General features: G+C 39.6%; 1 protein-coding gene across 1 annotated transcript in view; it reads left to right on the top strand.

Annotated features, from left to right (window-relative positions):
* Window positions 1–16,402: 16,402 nt before the first annotated feature.
* The window catches only part of znf469 (zinc finger protein 469), a 136,323-nt gene continuing 130,975 nt past the window's right edge, over window positions 16,403–21,750 (top strand). Inside the window, exon 1 of the mRNA XM_029522893.1 lies at window positions 16,403–16,539. The gene's annotated coding sequence lies outside the window, so the exon portion shown is untranslated. The remainder of the gene's footprint in view (window positions 16,540–21,750) is intronic.

Consider the following 21,750-nt stretch of genomic DNA (forward strand, 5'->3'; position numbering starts at 1 on the left):
TGCTTTATAGACCCGCTGACTGACAGTCACTGATGATTGGGTTTGTTGCATCAGAAAGGCAGGGTCAGTTAAAATGATTGACAGCTAGTGGCAATCTTTGTCTGTGTTTGGATGGGGTTGTAGTATAGCATCTGGAGCACTGGCTTTGTCCCTTTATCACTCAAGTAAAGCCCCTTCTGAGGAGAATCTCAGGGCTCCACATGAACACACTGTTTTGAAATGATCAATAGAAATACTGCTTGTAAATGTCAGGAGGATGGGGATGCAATGATAGAAAATGGAATATCTCATGGGTTATGAAAATAACTTTTCCCCCAGCCAACAATAATATCCATAACACACATCATAAATCATACTAGTTTGAATGCAGATAACAAAGGCCTTGGGACCCGCCCAGCAAAGACAGCATTGGTTTAGATTTGCTCTAAGATTACAAGATCTCATGTCTGCCTTGCTGTGCTCAGTAAGACTGCTATACAAATTTGTTCGAAACAGGGGATGGTGAATATTCTTTTTGCTATTTATGTTATTTTATTTGGAATTGCTGTGATATCTGAAGGGGGCTGGTTCCCCTCGGGTGCTGTGGAAAAGTTGTCAGAGCACTAGCATTGCGTAATCAGCACCCATGTTGTCATCATAAAATAGATGCATAGATATTCAGATACACTCAAATCTTGTAGTATTTTCTCAATCCACAGTAGTGATTCGCAATGCTGGCCTAGTTGGATATTATCTGTAGGGAACATTGAGCAGGGTGAAAGTTTGTTGCTCGGAAGGTAATCACTGAGTCTGGTCCTTTTTTTGTCGCACAAGTTTCTTGTGTTTTGTCTAAACAATGTTTGTATATACACTACCAGTCAAACGTTTGACTGGTAGTGTATTTTTATTGTTTCCTGCAGAGAAATTAATTTGAGTCACAGAATATTACATTGGCATCAGCTTTCTAATAACTACAGTGTGAGTTTTGCTCTCTGCATGATAAATGTTACCAATGGCATATCTGTCTTGAGAAAGAGGGCTTTAATGGTTGATGACTGGGATCTGTCTGCTGCTGATTGAAGCAAGATGCTGAAACACAAGACCGTTCTTTCTAATAATGTGTTAGAATGAAATCTGTCTTGTATTATCTGTAGACACGACTCCATCTCATACTGTACCCAGCATCCGCTGTTTATAAAAAAAAAAAAAGTAGAAGGAATTTTCACCAACTGTGATACAACATTTTAACATATTGGGAAGTTGTAATCTGTTTTTTAAAAAAAAATTAGTAAGAATTTTTAGAGAAACACAAGAAACTTGTGCGACAAAAAATGGACCAGACTCAGTGATCACCTTCCTAGCCACAAAATTTCACACTGCTCTATGTTCCCTACAGATAATATCCAACTAGACCAGTGAGCGGTGATAGCTATCATGTCTATGGGGTCATCAGGTGGGAACCTCCTTTCACCGGTGTTTCGTCTAGTTAGGCCCACAACACCTCCAGAAGGCTAGACCTAAACTAAACTAAACACATCCTGGGAGTGGGAAAATGTGTCAGGATGTTTAGTTTAATGACCAAGACTGACCCGTGCTTGGTTACTGGGTAAAAAATGGCTCAGATCAACATCATAGTTTAACCACAGTGGCAAAGGCCTCTAAACTTTGTCACCAACTTCAGTCAGGATCTATGTTATAGTCATGCTACTAAAAAAAAAAAAATCCCCAAACTAATCGCTCCCAGTCTGTGTGGTAAGGTTTATCAGAGTTTGTGATCGGTTTCAGAGAAATATCCTTTCCTGTCTCCTTTTGGAGAGGTGAACATTGTGTGCCAGCCTCACCCCTAAGATTGATGGGAAAAGGAAGTGGGAGGTGAATGGGGGGAAATAAGTGTGAGTGTGAGAAAAAGAGAGGGGTCTAACTTAAGTTAACACGTTGAAGTGACATATATGTGTTTTTTTTTTTTTTTTTTCCTTTCTTTCTTTCTTTAGCAAGGGGTTGGCAGGGTCTTTGCAGCTGCAGTCTTTGCTGCTCTGAGCTTGAAGCACTTGGCGTTGGCATCCTTAATAGCTTCTTAATATTATTTTGCGTTAAGGGTCAAACCATTCCATTCACAAGAATGGTGAGGGAACAATTAGGAAATATACCTATTTGGCGGTTAGCTTAAAGAATTTTCTTTCTTGTTTTTTTTTTTTTTTTTTCTTCTTCTGTTCATCAGTGCACAGCAGGAGATTAAGCAATATGTTTTTTGTCCACAAGGGGGTAGGCATTCAGCATGCACAGTGTTTTTTTTCACACCCCCTTGGATCACTTTCAGCAAGCGGCTAGGGTCACAATGAATCCTATTTGACTGTGTTTCAGATGACTATTGCCATGCTGTTTTAGTTTCACTCCTGCTTGAACACTGACAGAAAACTTTCAAGCCAAATGCACTCAGTACTCCAAACCGCACTTCAGCATAACACAGTATGTCAGAAAGGATTTGAAACTCAAATGTACACAGTGATTACCTGAGGAGCTGGTTATTGTTCCATTATTGTCTAGTCTGTATTGTCTTTTTTATATTCTGAAGTATTCCACTTTGAAACCATTAGGTAACAAACTGTCCATGCTTCTGATCATATATTTATAAATAAGATGAGTAACAAATGACTGCAGAAATACAAGCTCTCAGCAGCACCTCAAAACAATATGACAACATGAAATATCGTTTTATTATGTACATTTGTAGTCTTGGTTCTGGCACTCTCGGTTAGTTTCTGTTGACATCTGAATAGGAATTTTCCTGGAAATTCACATCCCTACTGTAATTTCAAAACCAGGTTATAATTTGAGCTGAATTTCTTTAGTAAATGGTACTATAGGAGTGGCCTGTATTTTATATAGTTTTGCAGTTTTATTATTTTTAATTTATGGCAGGCTTTGTTTGTAGCATCATGAGGCTTCTAATGCATTGTTCTCTCTCAGCTTGATGCTCACATGCTAACATATACAGATGCACTGTGCTGCAGCTCTCCTCTCCTCTCTTGCAGTGCTGACTCCTTCACCAAGATCCCACCTTACCAATGCAGTCGTATATCAGCATTGTGTACAACCTCAAAACATTTTCATCCTTTTGTTTCTGGAATCACAAATCTTCTTCTGTCCCTCCACTTTAACACTTTCCAACTTTAACTGTCAAGGGAAATTTTTTGGCTTGTATTGGCCGGATTCAAGCTTGTATTGGCAGAATTGTACTGGCAGTAAACTGGACTATGAGTTCAAAATAGGGACATTTCCTGCAGTACCTTAAGGTGGCCTGTTTAATCTCTCACATCAGGGGCTAAGCATATGGACAGACAAAGACTAGATTTGTTTGCTCTCTCTCAAGATGAATTAAAAGATACTTCTGTTCTCTTACAAAGCTCTGCAACAATGCAGTAGAAAAAATCCATGTATTTCCATGTATTCATGACCCTTTCTATCATCCAGTGTCACCCTTAGAAAGGGCCTCTATTAATTTTGAGGCAGCCTACTTTGATCTTTCTCTAATGACATAATTTCATCAAGTTTGAAAAAAACAAAACACTGGCATGCAGTCACTTAAACACACTGAGATTCCTGTTATCAGGCCACAATATTTGCTGATTTCATACAAATGAAGTAGACGCCATTATAGTTGATGAAAGATGCATAGCAGTGTGTCACACATGTCTGAGATTGTATTTTCACTGTAAAGACTCATTGGTATGGTATGCAATAAGCTTAATCCATCTTCATTTGTGTTTTTAATTTGATTAACTTTGAACTTTGAATTTGAACTTTTCAGATTCAAGCTCCCCTTGTTGACACCAAAAAGCCTGGCCATGTGCCATTCCTCATTCACTCAGCTTTTCCATTCATGGTCGCCATTTTAAGTTGCTTTAACAGCAGGAGCTCAGTGAGTTTAAAAACAATCTTTTTTCACGTTGAAATCTGGGCTTTGGTGAGCTGCTTACCACCTGTCAGAAATATGGGGCATCACAGTACATATTTTAAAGGCTGGAGGTGTGGCACACTCATCTGTTCATGCTGGAACAACACAGGAAAGTTGGCATGTATATTTACACACACATCTATTAATTTATATTCTCTTCTCTGATGGCTTGGGGTTCAATGGTCAATGCAAGTACTCGCATCTGCAGCCGCCATGGTGGTCACCACTGAGTTTTGCTTGACCTTGACCAGGGTGTGTTAAACCACTCTAAGTTGTGGGAGCAGAAGGGAAGGGAAGAGAAGACTTTGGGCAAAGTTCAAAGGCAGACCATAAAAAAAGAAAAAAGAAAAGAGGGGCTGTGCATAGGAAAAACATAAATCAAAAATAGTTAATGACCTGTTGGTCACCTAAGGACAAAATATTTGAAATATTTGAGGATAGATTTCAGTGGTCAGATTGTCTTCTGTTTGTTTTGGAGTGTTAAAGGCACAATACCATCTGTATTCTCCTACAGATGGAATTTGGAGTCAGGTTGGTGGCTCAGGAAGATCCAATCATTCCATTGTTATCTGGGAGGACAATGGCGATATAGTTGTCCTTGAAACCAAAAGGGGACTGAGTGCACCTGGAATCCACAGCTACAGTAGTCCATTGGCTCGCTGTCTAAAGCAAATATTCCTCGAGCAATAATACTGAGAGTTATGTAAGAAAGAGGTTGCCTCAAGGGGTCTATATCTGCTAGTGCAAAAATATTCCTACCATAATGCTGAAGGTGGGTGCAGTATTTTTGTCATCTGTCAGACATTGAAATAAAACCTGGGAGCAAATTTATGCCAGATGATTTATATATATTTGTGAAGCAGAGCAAGGGAAATAGAAAGAAAAGAGAAAAAGGCCATGTGGATAACAGGGGATGGAACAAGGGCTTTAATATGTGAGAGGGACTGGCTGCACTCATGTAACCGAGGAGTGGTTCTCTATTTCCCCATCATTCATATGAAGGCTTGGGGAACCATTTACAGCTCTTCTGCAGTCTTGTCTAGTGAGTTTGGGGTAAATGTTTCAGCACATCAAGTTATGAACAGGACTCATGGAAAGTTTAATTTAACTCTATTACATGCTTTCCATCTCAAGCTGGCATAAATGTGCATGTATGTAAATATCCATGTATGTGGGGGGCATCAGTGATGTAGTGGGCGGCATGCATGCCCCCCCCCCCCCCCCCAAACAGAAGGCCACAAGGCTCCAACTAGTTTCATTGGCCCTATGTCATTCCCTGTCACTTTTCAAGTTGTTGTAAAAAGAAAAATGTAAATAAAGAACAGCAACAAAAAATCATGATTAAATTGTGAAATGGAGGGTTAAAGTCAGTTATTGGTTTTGTTCTTTCCTACAGTATTAGGCTAAACTTCATCTCTGACTTTCTGTCACTGGGATTTTATGACTGAGGGAGGTAGCTGGTGGAAATTTCTTTTGGTTGGTCTTAACAACAACAGCAGAACCCTTTTAACATGGATGCATGTGCAAAAATGGACACATTTGAAGATCTCAGTGGGGTTAATCTGGTAAAAGAAAGTTTCAGCTGTCATGGATATCTTCAGTCAATATCCTGTAGCCTGTATTTTGTCAAATTTAAAACGCTGTGATGAATATGAGTTCAGAACAGTTGTGTAGCACATGTATTTACCATGCACATGTATATATCCTGCAATCAAAGCATTCTATCACATGCAGTCTCTATCACCACACAAGTGCAATAACACTCTTTGTCTTGCTCTAACTCTGTTATGTGATACACATCCAAACTGGATATCAGCTCTGTGCTTTAGTTGTTCACAGGCCCAAATTTAAGCCTGGAGGTTTAACCTTTGCATTCAGAAACGGAAATCCAGCTGTAAGTGAAAGTAAATTAAGGAACCAGACTGCACCATAGCATCCTGCTGACAAGCCTCCATATACGTTTGGAAGCAGTTGTATGTACTGACCTGGCTCAGGCCACTGTGATATGGATTACTGTCAGCACAAACTATGTTGTGCTGGCTGGTGAAAATCAGGCTCCTCATCAAAGCCCATTCATGGAGGAAGCAGAAGAGTGCAATCAGTGGTATTTAATAGCACACACATGGATGTTCATATTTCTAGGTATTTACCTTCCATATTTCTCAACTGAGATCAGGTTTCAAGGCTGAAATAGTTTAATACCAAAATTTACTACATGTGTATCTTTGCATTACTGTCTCTGTATGTTTTTGTACTTGCACATCTGCTCTGCATGTATACAATTGAAGTAAGCAGGTATTAATGAATGGAAGTTTTTTTGGTATCATTACTTGGCAACAGCTTTAGCAATAGCCTGTAGCACGATAATAAGCTCAGTGGAAAAATAAGGACTTGCAGTGTCAAAATCAGGGTGCGCTTTATTTGATTTGGACATTTTTCAAATCCATTATATCTTCCATAAATGAAACACTTGCATCTTTTATAGAATTGTTGTGTCCACTCCAGCTTTTCAGCTTGTAAACACAGGAGTTTGATAATTACAGTAATATTAGATCAATCTGTTGATGGCAGGTCCTAAAAGAAATCTCGCTATCTTTTTAAGGTGGATGTTGTTTTAATTGTGCATATATTGTAAAGGCTTTGATGGGTTTGTAATAATCTCTTGTACGCTATGATGGGCTTTGCCTATGTGTGTCTATGATGTATTGCCTTAAATGTATGTGCGTGTGTGTGAGAGTTATGATGGGCTTTTGGTGACGCATCTAAACAGACTTGACATTAGGGCCTCAACTGTCATCCGAGGAGCATCGCTCAGACATATTGAAGTGTCAGCCTTTGAAGATTATGACACGCAATGAAATAACGTGTCTTTTTCCTTGTTATTACAATTTTGTTTAGAGTCTTGGGGCTCTGCACATGGAAGCTATCACCCTGAGGGCTTAAGAGTGCTTTTACATTACATTATTACCTGAGTCTCTGTCTCTTCTCTATGGAGCAGATGAAGGCCTCATATTCTTCTGAGGCTAACTGTAAAGAGTGTGAAACTTGCCACACAAAGAGTTACTGTATTTTTAGAACAAAATGCCAAATTAAGCTCTGTGAAAAGAATTTGCAGTATTGTTTATTTATGCCTTTTAAGAGTTATTCAATGTTTCACCATTCCTCTAACAAGAGAAACTCAGCTCTCAGAAGAGCAAAGTGTTTTCTGTCACTTTCTGTGTGCATCATCTTTCCATTCCTAGCTGGGCTTCATACTTCATTTCATATCTAGCTTTGTCCTGATGGAACATCAACCATTTCTTCCCTCTCAATTTAGTACCAATTGAATTCTTCCTTGGCCATCCAGAGGTGAACAGTCCAGCTCTATCTGGCTGCTGGAATCAGTGGTCCAGATAAAGTGAGCGTACAAAGAAGAGAGTCATTGGAAGCCCATCTGTGCTCCATCAGCACTAGATAAACAGAGCCAGATCCTACATTGAGCTGTGGAGCCAGGCCTTGGCTCCCCCCAACCATCACAAAAGACTCAGGCAATGGCTCAAGATGCAAAATTATACACACATTGTGATAAACTTGAACCGTGTGCATAAATGCAAATCGGTCCAAAATTGGATGTGTGTACAGGCACCCTTGTGACATTTTTGTCCTCCAGTAGAGAAGTCAAAAACAGAGGAAATTCTTAAAGGCCAGGTGGAATGTTTGGTGATCCATTTAATATTTGTTAATTTCTGCTGTTTATCTGGCCCATATCTTTGTTAACTTCCTCATGTATCTACCACACACTAGCAGGTGTTTGCCCCCACTATGCCTCAAGTCCAAAAATAATTCTCAAAGTATTCATCTAATCTAAACAATTCGACCTGCTGTGTGGTACAAAGGGAGAAGGAAAGATATTATTATGCTTGAAGTATGTTGCAGTAAAAAATATAGTAATTTTATGCCATCAGAATATAGAATCTGGCAATGACTTCAAAAAGTCACAGGACATTTTCACCACTCGCAAACTAAGTGGAAAACATCAGATCATCTTTAGGGTGTGCCTCCATTTCTGCTACACCTCCTGTGTGTAAGAATGAGGTCTCCACAGTTGATTTAGTGGTGCTGTCATTGACTATTGGGTGTCTGCGCCCGCCTGGATCTATGTGTCTTATGTTAAGCTGTGAGTTAAAACAGCAAGTTTCTACACGTCTGGATCATACCTCTCTTTCTCTTCAAGACTGCCATCACAAAAATAACAGCCTTGTTCATTCAGCAGTCCATCTCCCAGTGGCTGGTCAGCACTGTGTATTTCTTCCTGCTAAAATATATTGGAGTCATCCAGCTTTACTTCATGTTCCAGCATCAACTTTTGCTGTTGTGGACCTAACCCGGCCTTGTTGTCACACACTGCAAGGCTGGATCATTCCACTGTCTCTCTGTGAACTCTACACTTCATTACTTTACTGCTTTATTGACTTGAGATGTTTTTCTCTCTTTCAAATACAGAGATTAACTGTCCCGGCCTTGTGCTCACTGCATATTTGATCTTTTGTTCTATGTGGTGATCAGCCCTGGAAAGAGGACCAGCGGCCATAAAGCTAACTGCTCTGCGTCCTGTTTCTGGGAGATTTATTGTAATAATCAAGTTGTAAGCGTTCATGGCCCGGGCAGCTACATATGGAAATACGCAGTGGTAATAATGATAATATGTCTGCTTTATAAACACAGACATTCAGCATAGTCACCATTAAAACTGAAAAAATGAGAACCCCAGCGGTCTGTGTTGCAGACATCATCAATGGTTCACAGCTGGAGATATAGGATTGTAAGACCAACACAGTTTTTTGTTTTGTTTCATTGTGAGACTATTTTCAGACACAGGAAACTGCTTTGGCTTTGTGACAGACTGAAGCATAGTCATCCCCTGCTGCTCCCCTGCTGACTTGTGAGCATCAAGTCAGACTGCATGGTATTATTTAATTGAGTACTGTTACATTATGCAGTTACTAACTAATGTCCTTGAACAAAGCTAGAGTGGTGAACTGCTTAGTCTATTCTGTCATGATCCCCCTCTTTCTTCTGATGTTTGTGTTTTGAAGAACCAGTGATGGGGTTGAAAACCCTGAATAACTTTCAGTGCATGTGGAGTCAGCGGCTCGGGGATTCTCAGTCAGTTTGTTTTGGATTCAATTTTCCTGAACCTTCTGCCATATTATAACAGTGGAAACACGGAGCAGCTGAGGCCTGTGAGAATACTTTGAGTTTATTGGAGTAGATAGCGCCTGGTCGATCGGCTTGGACTAGATGGCTGAGCTGAATTCTCGTTCTCTCTCACCACATGCAGGCAGGCGTTTGTCCTCAGGAAAGACTCCATGGTGCTTCAATTGCTCTCAGCTGAGTTACAAAGCTTTACATTGATCCCTCACTGTGGATGGATTATGCTTAGTGGTTAAAAGTACACATATTTTAATATTATTCTTGGGGTGCTGCGAAAACAAAATGAAGTTGCCACTGTTGAGTTGCTTCTCTCAAATAGTGTGTTCTTCTCTATGGGGGCGTGGCTTTGTGCTGTGTGTGTGTCTCACACCTTCACGGTGACACCAGAACGCTGTTGGAGATGGCTACTGTAGGTGGATGTGTGTATGTTCTGTGTCCAGGATGGGGTGGCAGAGCTGGGAATGTAAACTACTGTCCAATGCTTTTCTCACCTTCTACTTTATCTATGGATGTAAGCAATGGCATGACAGAGATAAGGGAAACAATAACTAAAAGACCTAATACAAACATAAATGATCTTTTGCAAGGTTGTGACAAGGAACAAACCTCTGTCCCCTGCATATAGCAATAGCGGTAGGAAAAGAAGGAGCGTAGCTTAAATAAGAACAACATTTCAAAGAGGATGCAAGTCTTTACTTCAACATGGGAATTTTGGTAAGAAGTGCTGACAATGTAGATTATGTAGATTATGAGTATATGAAAGCTGTGGATGATACAGGGAATTTGCATATATATATATATATATATATATATATATATATATATATATATATATATATATATATATATATATGTGTGTGTGTGTATGTTGGGATTCCATTACTTTTTTACATTTTATTTGAAATCATTGTTGCTCATGAAAGCTGTGCCTCTGTGTCTGTCCTGTGTACATAGGAAACATTTATTATTATGGTATGTGGCTTTGGACTGTGGGAGGAACTTTAGAAAAGGGAAAAGCAGAAATATCACATCAGCATAGGGACTGAGACCTTTGGCTTTAATTTTTAAAATCAAACCATTTCTCACACCTTGAATGGAGTCCACCTCTTGCAAGTAAAATTATCTGGAAATGTACATGTACACACGAAGTCCAAGCTTTGAGCACAAAGGAATTGTCCCAATAGCAGGAATATCTTGAGGCTATAACAATTCCGTGGAATTGTTCTGCTTTGCTAACTTCCCAAGACAGTGTGCAGTGATCACGAACCTGAAGCTCACTCAGGCAGAGCTCCCTGTGGAAGAAACTTCCAGAAGGTAAATCAGCACTGCAGCACTAAACTTATCTTGGGTTAATAGGAGAAAGGGCAAACAGAAGGCTTTTCGCTTTAGTCAAAGCTTGCAAAAAGCAACCAAAGAACAAAAACAAACAACACAATTCTCTGGTGTAATGAAAAAGAAATTGAACAATTTGGTCAATTTAAAGCATCATGTGTGGAGGAAAGCTGGCACTGGCCAACAACAGCCTGATTCCACACCAGTGAGGAGGCATTGTGGTGCCATTGTGCTGTGGATGTTTGTTCAGTGGCAGGGACGGGTATTCTTACTTTCCCTTCCAACCTGAGATTTGAGATTTTATTTATTTATTTTCATTTAACCTTTGTTTTACTAGTCAGATTCTTTAGACCAAAATGGTCTCTTTAATGAGCGTGGCCTGTCCAGCATGGCAGTATGGACACACAACAGACGATCTGCAGAGAAGAATGGCAGATCATCTCCTGGTAATGTCCCTTTTCTCCAACTCTGCTTTGTCTTAATCATTTCTGAATGCACTATTTTGAAGTTTTCAGTTTGTAGAAGTTAGGCTAAAAGCATTAAAGCAGGGAGAATTAAAGTTGCAAATTAACGAGAAACCTTTTAACTAAAATAATGTAAGTATGATGAATTGCTAAGTCCTGATTATATTGCAGGAACTAAGAGAATTAAAGTTCAAGAGAAAAGGAGTATGCTTTGTTGTTTATATTTATATTTATTTTAAATAATGACTTACTTCATTCAAGCAGCAGGTAAACCATTTTGGTATATGTCCAAAGTGGTATGTGTGTAAAGCCAACCCATAATTTGACATAAGACATCTTAAGTGCACTATAAGCAGCAGTCCCTCCTCACATTCCTGTGCTACTCAGACTCTGAATTACTGTAAACTAAACCAAAGCCACACCATGGCAATGAAGGGTGTCAGTTTGGACAGGAAAGAATTTATTTGAGTGTGACTAGAGTTTCAGCTCTCTAGCGGGGATTGGAAAAGGCTTTCTGGTTTCCCTGTCCTTTGACGTATGCCAAATGCACCCCAAACAATAGATGATTCATCCATGTCTCTGTGTGCCTCTGGCAGCCACCATGGGGGGCCACTCGGAATGAAAAACACCTCAAACCTCCCCTAAGCTAGAATATGTTGTGTATTCATAGATAAAACAACACAGGGGAAAGGGGGGAAAGCATGCCACAGCTCCAGTTGCAAGGCTTTACTATTAACTTTAAATGAAGTTAAAAGTAATAGCATCGAAGTCAACTACATTAGTTTTTAAAATTGGTGAAAGAAGACACTGATATCAAAGCAATAATTTGCATCGGAAAGGGATACTTTGAGTTACCCTGAGTTTTTGAATTGAACAAGAAAAATTTGGGATTGATGTATCCCTACAATGGAAATATTACTTAAAGTCTTCCTCCTCTCAAAGTCTCCTGTGCTGACTGATTTCTATCAGTCTAATATTTCTGTGTTTCAGAAATATCTGGCAGGCCTTGTGATTTACTTGTGACACAAAATGTCATACCATTAAAACGAGGGAACTGGCTATTTTTTTTCATTTTTTTCTCTGCAGTCTGCTAGCATGACACACAGGCTCACCTGAAGTTGTTCTTTACTTAGGTAGCATAGAGGAGTAATTGATTCACAGCATCCCAGATGGACACATACAGTAGTTTCTGTAGATGCTGGGACAGCAGGCCCAAGTCAGACTCAAGAATAATAAACCAACACTGGGTTAGTGTTTGTGAACCCTACTGGACAGTGCCTGCTTCTTGTCTATTCTTCCCTCCCCCAGTTTTTCCTCCTTAACCCAGACTGAAGGAGCAGAGGTGATGATGGGCCCCAGAGTTCCCCAGTAGGCCTCTCTTATTGGTCCTACCCTGAATGCGTCTCCATCTCTCAACACCACCCCATCAATCCCATGCTTCTGTGACCATCCCCTCAGAGACAGGACTCCACTTTGTCCCAAAACCCACCTTCCATCCTCCCTAATTCTCCTTCCTCATAGACTTCTCTGTGCATCCGGTATGACAGCTACCTGACAGCACACTGAAGAGGTTCAGAGAGGCAGGATGTTTGCCGGGATCATCAAGCTCCTTTTTTTTCATATGTGAAACCGACCTCCAAATGACAACCAACCTTTTTTTTGTTTGTGGAGTTTTCTTAAAAGTTATGCTTGCCCATGGTTGATTGTGTAATAGTAATATGTGAATGATTAATAATAATTACGCATAAAAAATCAAAATGTATTCAAAGGTCTTACTCTGTAGTGTCTCGCTATCATCAAAATACTGACCAAAACAGGTGTTTGGCCCCCTAAGGTCCTTCATATAATGACAGACATTGCGATCCGCTGTTCAAGTCACATATTTCTGGAAGTATCTGCCTCCGCCAACATGTCTAAATTTAGTAGGAGAGGGGGGTGTCCAAAGGTGGGACACCCCCCTCTCCTACTCTGTATCTCCACAATGGAGCCCATGCTTTCATCCACATCAAGGCCCCCTGACCTAGTAAACGCCTGCAGGATCAAGGCCTCCCCAGGGAATTGAGGTGGATGTTATCATAGCATTCCAACCCCTGTGAAAGTATGCCAATTAGCATAGCTGGAGAAGGTTATTTTTCTAGCCTTTTTCACTAAGCTCCTTTCCCAATGGTGAGCACGGCTAGTGTGGCTGGCTTTTAACTTTCACTGGCATTGCTATTGAGCCTGAAAATACACACTTTATGTTGCGGCTGCTCCTAAAATTATTGCACAACCTGAACAAAGTATAAATTCTACAGGGTTGTGGCACGTAACCAATCCTATCTGTGTCAAATATGACCGGTATGCCTCAACAGCAGTTCCAGTCTTATATTTCTGCAAAAGCTTTTCCCAGTTTACCTTGGCTATGCAGTGTTGGTGCTCACAAGTGATGTCAGTTGACTGGTGATATACTTTGTTACGTCCAGTGTAACTTAAGCAAATTGTGTGTGTGTGTGTTCCGTTTTTAACAGTTCTTAACAGTGTTAATTTGTATGCCCCAGACAGGTTCATTGGCACCACTTGAACTCTGATGCCAGCTTATATATTTTCTTAAGTACATTAGACAAAAATACAATTTTTCAGAAAGTCCACGAGTGTCCAAGGTTAGACGACTTGCTAAAAGTGTGACATATTTTCCTTTTTTCCTAGTGATTCACAGACCCCATGAGGCTTTCAAGCTATTTTTTTTACAACGACTTTTATTCAGAGAAAGTTTCAATTAATTCCACTGGTGAGTGTGGTCAGGTAATGAAGTACTTGGCAAGCTGATAGTAAAGCTCTGACCTACTTCCCATAACACTGACTGCACTCTAGAAGTGAATCCAGTGTTCTGATGATTAAACCCACCGATTTGCATCAGAACAAATGTGAACCCCTTATGTGCCTGTTGAACTTGGGAACATTTTAAATGTAATGTTTCTTAAAATAAGATGATGTCACATAACATAATCGAATGCTCCTTTCTACTTTCAGAATTTACTTTTTTATTTGCAGTGTTGAGTATCTCATTCATTAAATCCCACTGTCTTTCAATGTGAATATTAATTGTAAGGAGAAGAAAAAAGGCCAAGTCTGCTCATGGAGACATTGGAGCTCATTGATTTGACATGCTTGGGGGAGGGAAAAAAAAAAAAGGAGGAGGATAAATGACAGCAGGTAGATTGATCATCCTGGTACCTGCGTAACAGGAGGCTAGAGCCTGTTTCAGCTCACACTTGGTGAAAGGCAAGGTCTATCCACTGGGCAAGTTTCCAGTCTACCATGGGGCTAACACATACATGGACAACCATTGACCCTTACGACTACTTTTTCAGACTGTGGGAGGTACCTCTCACAGATAATGTAAAAACATACAAACTTGTGTCTGCATTTAAACCCAGGACTGCTCTGAGGACATTTTGCTAACCATCACACCAACCATAGTGGGATCAGCTGTACCAATACACCTGCATATGTACTTCACCATAATTATAATATAATAAAGAATAATAATAAAAATCCACCATATAATCTTTGGCATCCCTCAAAACCAAATTATGCAGTTATCACTATCATTTAACTGAGCTCTGAATTGTCACATAATGTGGTAACACAGATGTTCTCATGATAAAAGGACTCACTAGATCCCTGGTTTATACATTTTGTTAAATATTATAGCAATATTTGTGCTATTTTGAACAGAATTTCTGAAGGGAGTTAGAAGTGAACGCATCAGAAATGGTGTCAACTCCACCAACAATTTCACTTCAGAGTGGCCATATATTTTGTTGAGACTGCAGGAATTTAAATAAAGAGGCACAGACGGTGGAGTTCAGTGTGCACTAGACTTCTACTCAACCATAGGCCTTAACCTCAACTAGTGTGCTATAACTCAAAAGCATTGTTTGAGACATAATTCACACTCTCAACACTGGGTCTGGATTCAGTCTGATCATGAGACCAAATGCCTTGCGTTCTCTGAGCGATATAGTACATGCGTCCGTACAATTCTAACACGCATGTCCTACAGCATATACCCACTTGAGTGCATTTGCAGTATACTTGGACTTGAACGAGAACTCCTCCCTTCCTCCAATTTCCACTGAATGCTCCTCCTGTTGGTGGTTCATAGAAATGTGTTACAGCAGGCAAGCCGTCCATAAATAAAATTTTTTCTTGGCTGATAGAGTTATAACGATAGAGGAAACTCAGTGTTTTGCTTTATTTTTCATGTTTCAGTGCCAGTTATATCTTGGTTGGGGTAAGTCATTATGCACAGGTGCCAGCAGGAGGTCAGAAGTGTATTGAGGGGGGTGTTATTCACCGGCTGTTTGGTGTATGAGGGTGGAATGGCAGTGTTGCCAAAGATTTCCATGGTCTAACATGAATATGATACTGCCACTCTGCTCTCTATAAATCAGTGCAATAGCTGGTCTGCACCACAAGTGAGCATTTTGCAAGTCTGCAGCCTAATGATTTATTTGTAAGGATCATTGCTGCTAAGTATTTTAGAATGAGATCATTGACTCCTATGTCTACAACTCTTCCAAATTACTGCTATTACTACTAATATTGTTTCAAGTTATAATAATAGAAATCCACTATTGTATAAGAGTACGATTACTGAAACAGTTGTGTTGTGTACCTGCACTTTCATTCACTGTGCCCAGTTTTAAGGTACTTGTGGTTTAGTGGAATGTGTGTTCTTGGCCTCTCTAGTTCTGCTGGAGGAGGGATATGTGATAGGACAAGTTGTAGTGCGGCTGTTGTGAGTGTTTGTGTTTCCGTGCTGACTGCTGCAATATTTTTGTTGCTGCAGAAGTGTAATTTTGCTGCTGGCTGTCATGGCCACTTGTTTCAAGTGGGATGCTGGTTTGGACTAGAACATTATCTTGATTAAGATCTTGATTCTTTCTGGAGATTCACCCAATGTAACAACAGCTCGTCGTAAGTGAATATCTTTGTTCAAAGACAATGTGCACTCCCCAATTGATATGGTATTAGATTGATATGGTGGATTAGTTAAGATATCTGTTATGACTTGCACATCTCACCAATTTGTGATCTGCTCAAACATGATGCAGTGACTATGTTGCTGGAGGATTTACTGTATGTTGACATTATCTGGATCACATTTGAATAAAAAAAAACCTTAAGTAAATTTACCTAGAAATGCTTGCAAACGTTCAATTAGCATTTGCTATTTGTGTCCTGGATATCTGTCTGAATCATTAATAATCTTTCCTAACATGATGGGAAGTATTGAGTTCTTGTCATGTCCTTGTTCTCTAGAAGAATCAACACCATTACTGGCTACAACAAAAAGAAAAGACAGCCATTAATAGGCCTCAAACTCAAACAGTTCTTAAAACAGATTTGACACTGCAGCCTTACCAACCCAATGTCTCTCTATTTCCACTTCTGCTCCTCCTTCTATTCCATCTGTGGGCAGCGCCCCTCTGTCACCTGTGCCTCCGCCACTGTCTGTCACTGCAACAGGGGAGAAGTTGACACACTTGACCCCCTGAATATGTTGGAGTGGATGATGCCGTCCAAATGCTTCATCGTGCTATCTCTCATCTGGGAGAACGTGGAATTTATGTGAGAATTATATTCTTTCTTTTTTTTTTTTTTTTTCACGTGCATACACCACCATCTGACCCATGATCCTCAGAGAAAAACACAAAGGGATGAGCATTTACTCCTCACTTGTTTCCCGAAGCACACATTACCTGACATTACCTGATCAGTATGGGGGCTCCAAAAGGGACTGCTCTACCTCCATTTCTCTTCACACTGTATACAACACACTTCAGTCACAACTCTAAGTCCTGCCACATCCAGAAATTCTCAGATTATAGTGTTATTGTGGAATGTATGAGGCATGGACAGGTATCTGAATATAGGGATTTGATAGAAGCCCTCAGTGACTTAAGTCACAAAAACTCCCTCCTACTGCACACCTTTAAGACAAAGTAAGTTGTCGTGGATTTTAAGCTCCAAGATCCTTCTTCAGCCATTGAACATTCTGAGTAGTCATTGAAGTGGTGCCAACTGATAGATGGATTCTACAGAAAGGGGCAGAGCTGCCTCTTTGCCTTGAGGAGGCTCAGATACTACTGAAAGATGCTGAAGATGTTTTCTCAGTCCGGGATGTCAAGTACACTATTCTATGCTTCAGTTTGTTGGGGAGGCGGCGTTAGAACAAAAGGATGCAAGACAGCTGGACAAACTGGTGATAGAGTGGGCTCCGTGGTGGAACGATACACAGAGGAAGGCAGATACCATCTAAAAATACTCAGTCCATCCACTTGATAACATACTAGTGAATCAAAGAAATCACAGCAGTGGATGATTAATCCATTGATGGTGCAGGACAGAAAGATACAGAATGTTTTTTATACCATACTTAACTCCTTAATCAATAGGAGATAGGCTACCAAACAGCAGCATTTACCTCTGTTGATTAAGTATTTCTGATTTTGATTACTAACCAATATTGTCATCTATCAGCAGATGGTATTTTTTATAGTTAGCTATGTATGCATTCAAAACAGCCTTTAATAATGTGAGGTATTGTGAATCTATTTCCTGCCCTTTGGGAAGCCAGCATGGTCTGATCAACCTTGCAGCAAATCAGACTGAACAAGCTTAGCGAGAACTTCTTTTACCATGAGGATAAATTATACTGCTCTTTATCATAATCAATTTGCAGAAGAATTCAAAACAATGGTCTGCAGTTATTTTACAGTTATAATGGGTTTCTTACTTTCTTATCGATCGGCAACCCTGAGTCTACATGTTTAGAGCTCTGTTCCCAATGTGTTTACAATTATGCTTGTATATTTTGAACAAGTATTTGCATGTTAGCTCTGCAATGAAGCAGTGCTAAAGACCTTGGAATGAGATTTCTTGATGCAGGTGGGACTGCAATTACAAACAGGAGCAAAAATATGCCATGCTGTTTTAGTCCTAGTTTCATCATGTTATAGGATTGCGAACATCCATTTAAATCATTGTCTGACACTGGAAGAGGAAGGAATTTTTGTTGAGGCTCCTGTTCAGATTAACACTCCTCACTTGCCGTTTTGGCAGTTATTTATAGGGAACCAACTTGAAATCAAATGCCCTGTGTGGGTTAAAAGTGTAGACAATGTTTCAAGTTATGTCCTCAATGTAATCCCTTATGTAAAACCTTGGCTCAAAGAGTTTACCCTGATGACACCATATCTGTTTTTATTGTTGCTTTCATAACTTTCGTCTCTTTGTTGCTGGGCTGATACTTTTGTTTTCTCTATGCACAGTGTGTGTAAAGACTCACATAGTTTTGTGTTTCTGTGATAGAAGGACAGCAACAAAAGAAAAGCATATCAGGGTGTGCCAGAAAAAAATGTGGACTTAATCAAGAAACTTTCCCGGTGAGCTATGGTCTGGTTTTCATTGCCCCTTTAAATCCCCTTTCTCTAATCACCTTTCTGTCTTTATATAAACCTGCGACTAAAATCGACCATCACAAGGGCTTCTGTGTTTATGGAATACATGACAGCCAAATGTTCTAAGACTCAAAGCCAGAAGCATTCACTTTTTTCATATGATCCATTAAACCTCTTAATTGCCTCATTCTTTGTAACTATTCATTTCAGTGTGGTCTGAAGTTGTGAAACGCATTGATAATCTCTTTGGTTTACAGCTTTATGTGGATGGAAAAAGCCCCTTGACTTGGCTTTGGAGCCATTGTTGGGCATTTGGAAGCAGCTACAGAACCATGAAAAATTAACATCCAGTGAAGTATTCCTTCTTTTTGTAACCATTATAAGTAGATTTGTGGTTTAAGTGACATTTTTCATCTTCCCTCTTTCTCTTTTTTTTCCCTCTCCCCCATGCATGTTTATCACACCATTACCTACCACTAACTTTCTTTTCTTCTAATAGTTGGTGTTTGTCCCTCCTGTCCTTTCCCTAACTGTCCTCATCCTGGAGGGGGTTGAATCATCAATATACCATGTTCCTGCTCAACCTGCTGCTGCAATAATTAGTTAACATATAGACTATTAATCATTTCCATGATCACTTCTTCTGCCACTTATTTTTAAATACTGCTAATACTACTCTACATAATTAAAATAATACAATTATTATAATAATACACAATACAAAGTCCATGTTTTTGCTCTATCTCCGCACAGAGAGCACAGTCATCTGCATAGACATGAATGAAGGAGAATTGTGAGTTTAGATGGGCTGGATGCATCTTCCATACAACACATGTCTCTAATAAAAGTGTGGAAGCATCTGACTGATTGTCCAAGACTGTGGTTGAACTTGGAATCTTCTATAAAACTGTGATTGGCAGATGTGGCAAAGCATATTAAAAAGAACTCTAAAAACAACAGTTTTGAAGCAATGAAGACGCTAACAGCCAAGAATGCAAGATCTGCTTATACACTCTGAACACTGTTTAGTTTGGTCTGTTGCCAGCACTGTGAGAGAGCCATCTGTATCAAAATATTATCACGCTTGATCGTCATCTAAGAGAAGATCAATAACCAAATGAAAAATACCTTGATGTTGGTTATTCTTCATAATGCGTAAACAACATCATAGAAATTACAGAAAAATTTAGTGCTTGTTTTGTTCCCTAAACTTTAGCAACCTAACACAAAGATCCAGCATTATTCTCCAATTCAAGATCAAAATTATCAAAAATAGTGATAATTCACATATTCAACTTTTTGTGACACATATAAATCTATTAGGATTTTTAACAACCCTTGGTGGAGAAAGAAAAACACTAAGACCGTTCCCTCAAAACATTTAGAAATGTTTTCCACCATGTATTGCTTAATGGTTTTTTTTTTTTTTTTTTTTCACCTCATTTTGCCTTCCTGACATCACTGGAAATCAGGCTAGATGTCACTGGGGCATATTAATTCTTTTAACTTCACACATTTGATACCTAAATGGACAGCCAAGAATATTTCGAGATCAAGATTTGGTTTTACATATTAAATCCCATGTTTAAAAACAACAGCGGCCAAAAAAGGGGAAAAAAAGGAGTTTACTTGTAAGGTGGTGGACTGATCTTTAGTTTCATCTAATAGATCATTGAAAACTTTCTCAGGGAGTCAGTAGAAAGAAATATGCTCAGCTGATTGTGGCATTCACCTTGCAAGTAAGACTAATTGCTTGTTGACATGCATGGTTTATTCTGCTGTGGCCATGAATTGCAAATCACTTGTCACTATATCCGCACTTGTCTGGCATACATGGTTGCATTTATTTTTGTTTGTGTTCATGAAACTGCAGCACCTCTTGTTGTGATATTTATCAGCTCACTGATGACTCTTCAAAGCTGAATATAGTTTATCAAAGTGTGAATGGCAGCGATAATTTCAGGTCAAGAAGAGCGTGTGTTGATATAATTGTGAAACCAAGAACCCAGAATTTGTCAATCTTGGCTGCAGATCTGCGAGGGGGGGTGGGGGTGGGGGTGGGGGGGAGTAGCTGGAGCACCAGAGTCAAGCTCTGTGCCAATCTTTTTGTCTCCCTTATGCCTGGAAACAGGTCTTTTCCACTGTCTATTAGACCTGATTTATGCTTTTTGTAAGATACTGAACAACACAGGTTCATGTCATTATGAATGCTTTGGCATAGAAGATGCCGAGCGAGTACCCTAAAGGGCCAACCAAATAAATGTGCTGCGAGCAGGATGAAGGCAACAAAAACTAAAAGTCTAAAAGTCAAAAACTAAAAGCGACCTCATACTTCTATTACTCTGCCAGAAAACTGTCTCGACCCAACAAGAGACCGTTTCTCATCCAATTACGTGTTCCATATGTGTGTTCCAAGGCTTCATGCACAGCAGCTTCTGAGTGGGCCCAGTCTTTCACACATATCCTCATCTCCAACACTCAGCCCATTGCCTATCAAAACAAGACTGCACACAGTCTGTTTGGCACATGTGTTTACATATGTTTTATAAGCATCTGTACAGTGTATGTATGTTCTCATTATATTTCAGGGATATTTCCCAGAATATAAGTTGAGACACGCGCCATGTTGTTTATCTTCTTTCTGGTTCAGTGCTATGCACAAATGCACAAATTGAGCCAACTATATTTATGCAGTATGTTATGAGATATAGATATATCATAAAGAGTTACTCACGATAGACCTTGATTCAGTGAAAAGCGTACAGGTTTGTGGGTTACACGTCTCAGTCATTGAAGACCATTGATATGACGATTGGTCATATCAAAATGTACACAATTAAAGGAAAGAGTCACTTACATATATTTGTTTGTGAAATGTGTCCATGCAGTTGTTTAAAAGTGTTACTTGCAATAAAAAAGCCAAATGATGTAATTACTTCAGTTAGCACCTAGTTTATAATTAAAATGTATGATGTGGAATAAGTTGTGCTGTACTATATGTGGGCCTGAAGTGTATGTAGTATAATTGTTGATCTGCAGGTCTGTTGTCGCTCAGGGCTGGTATTATTCAGCAATTGTTTTATTTTTCTTGAGAGCTGCGCAGGGAGCAGAACTTTCCAATTTTTTTGTTTATGTAGGTGCATACAGTTGGACACATTGTAATGTGTTGTCATGATGCAGTCTGATTTGCTTTGATAGTTTGCATGCTACAGCCTGTCATGCCCACACCAGATAGAAAGGTGTTTGGCTACAGATGCCTGTTGATAGAAAGATCTGTTACAACGGATTTAAGAGCGGGAACTTGTAGAACAATGTGGGTGCAGGCCTTGTTACAGCAAATAGTACTAAACATGTACTAAACAGAACTCTCTTGTTTTAA

The sequence above is a fragment of the Echeneis naucrates genome, chromosome 16, assembly GCF_900963305.1.
Source record: "Echeneis naucrates chromosome 16, fEcheNa1.1, whole genome shotgun sequence".
Classification (NCBI taxonomy): Eukaryota; Metazoa; Chordata; class Actinopteri; order Carangiformes; family Echeneidae; genus Echeneis; species Echeneis naucrates.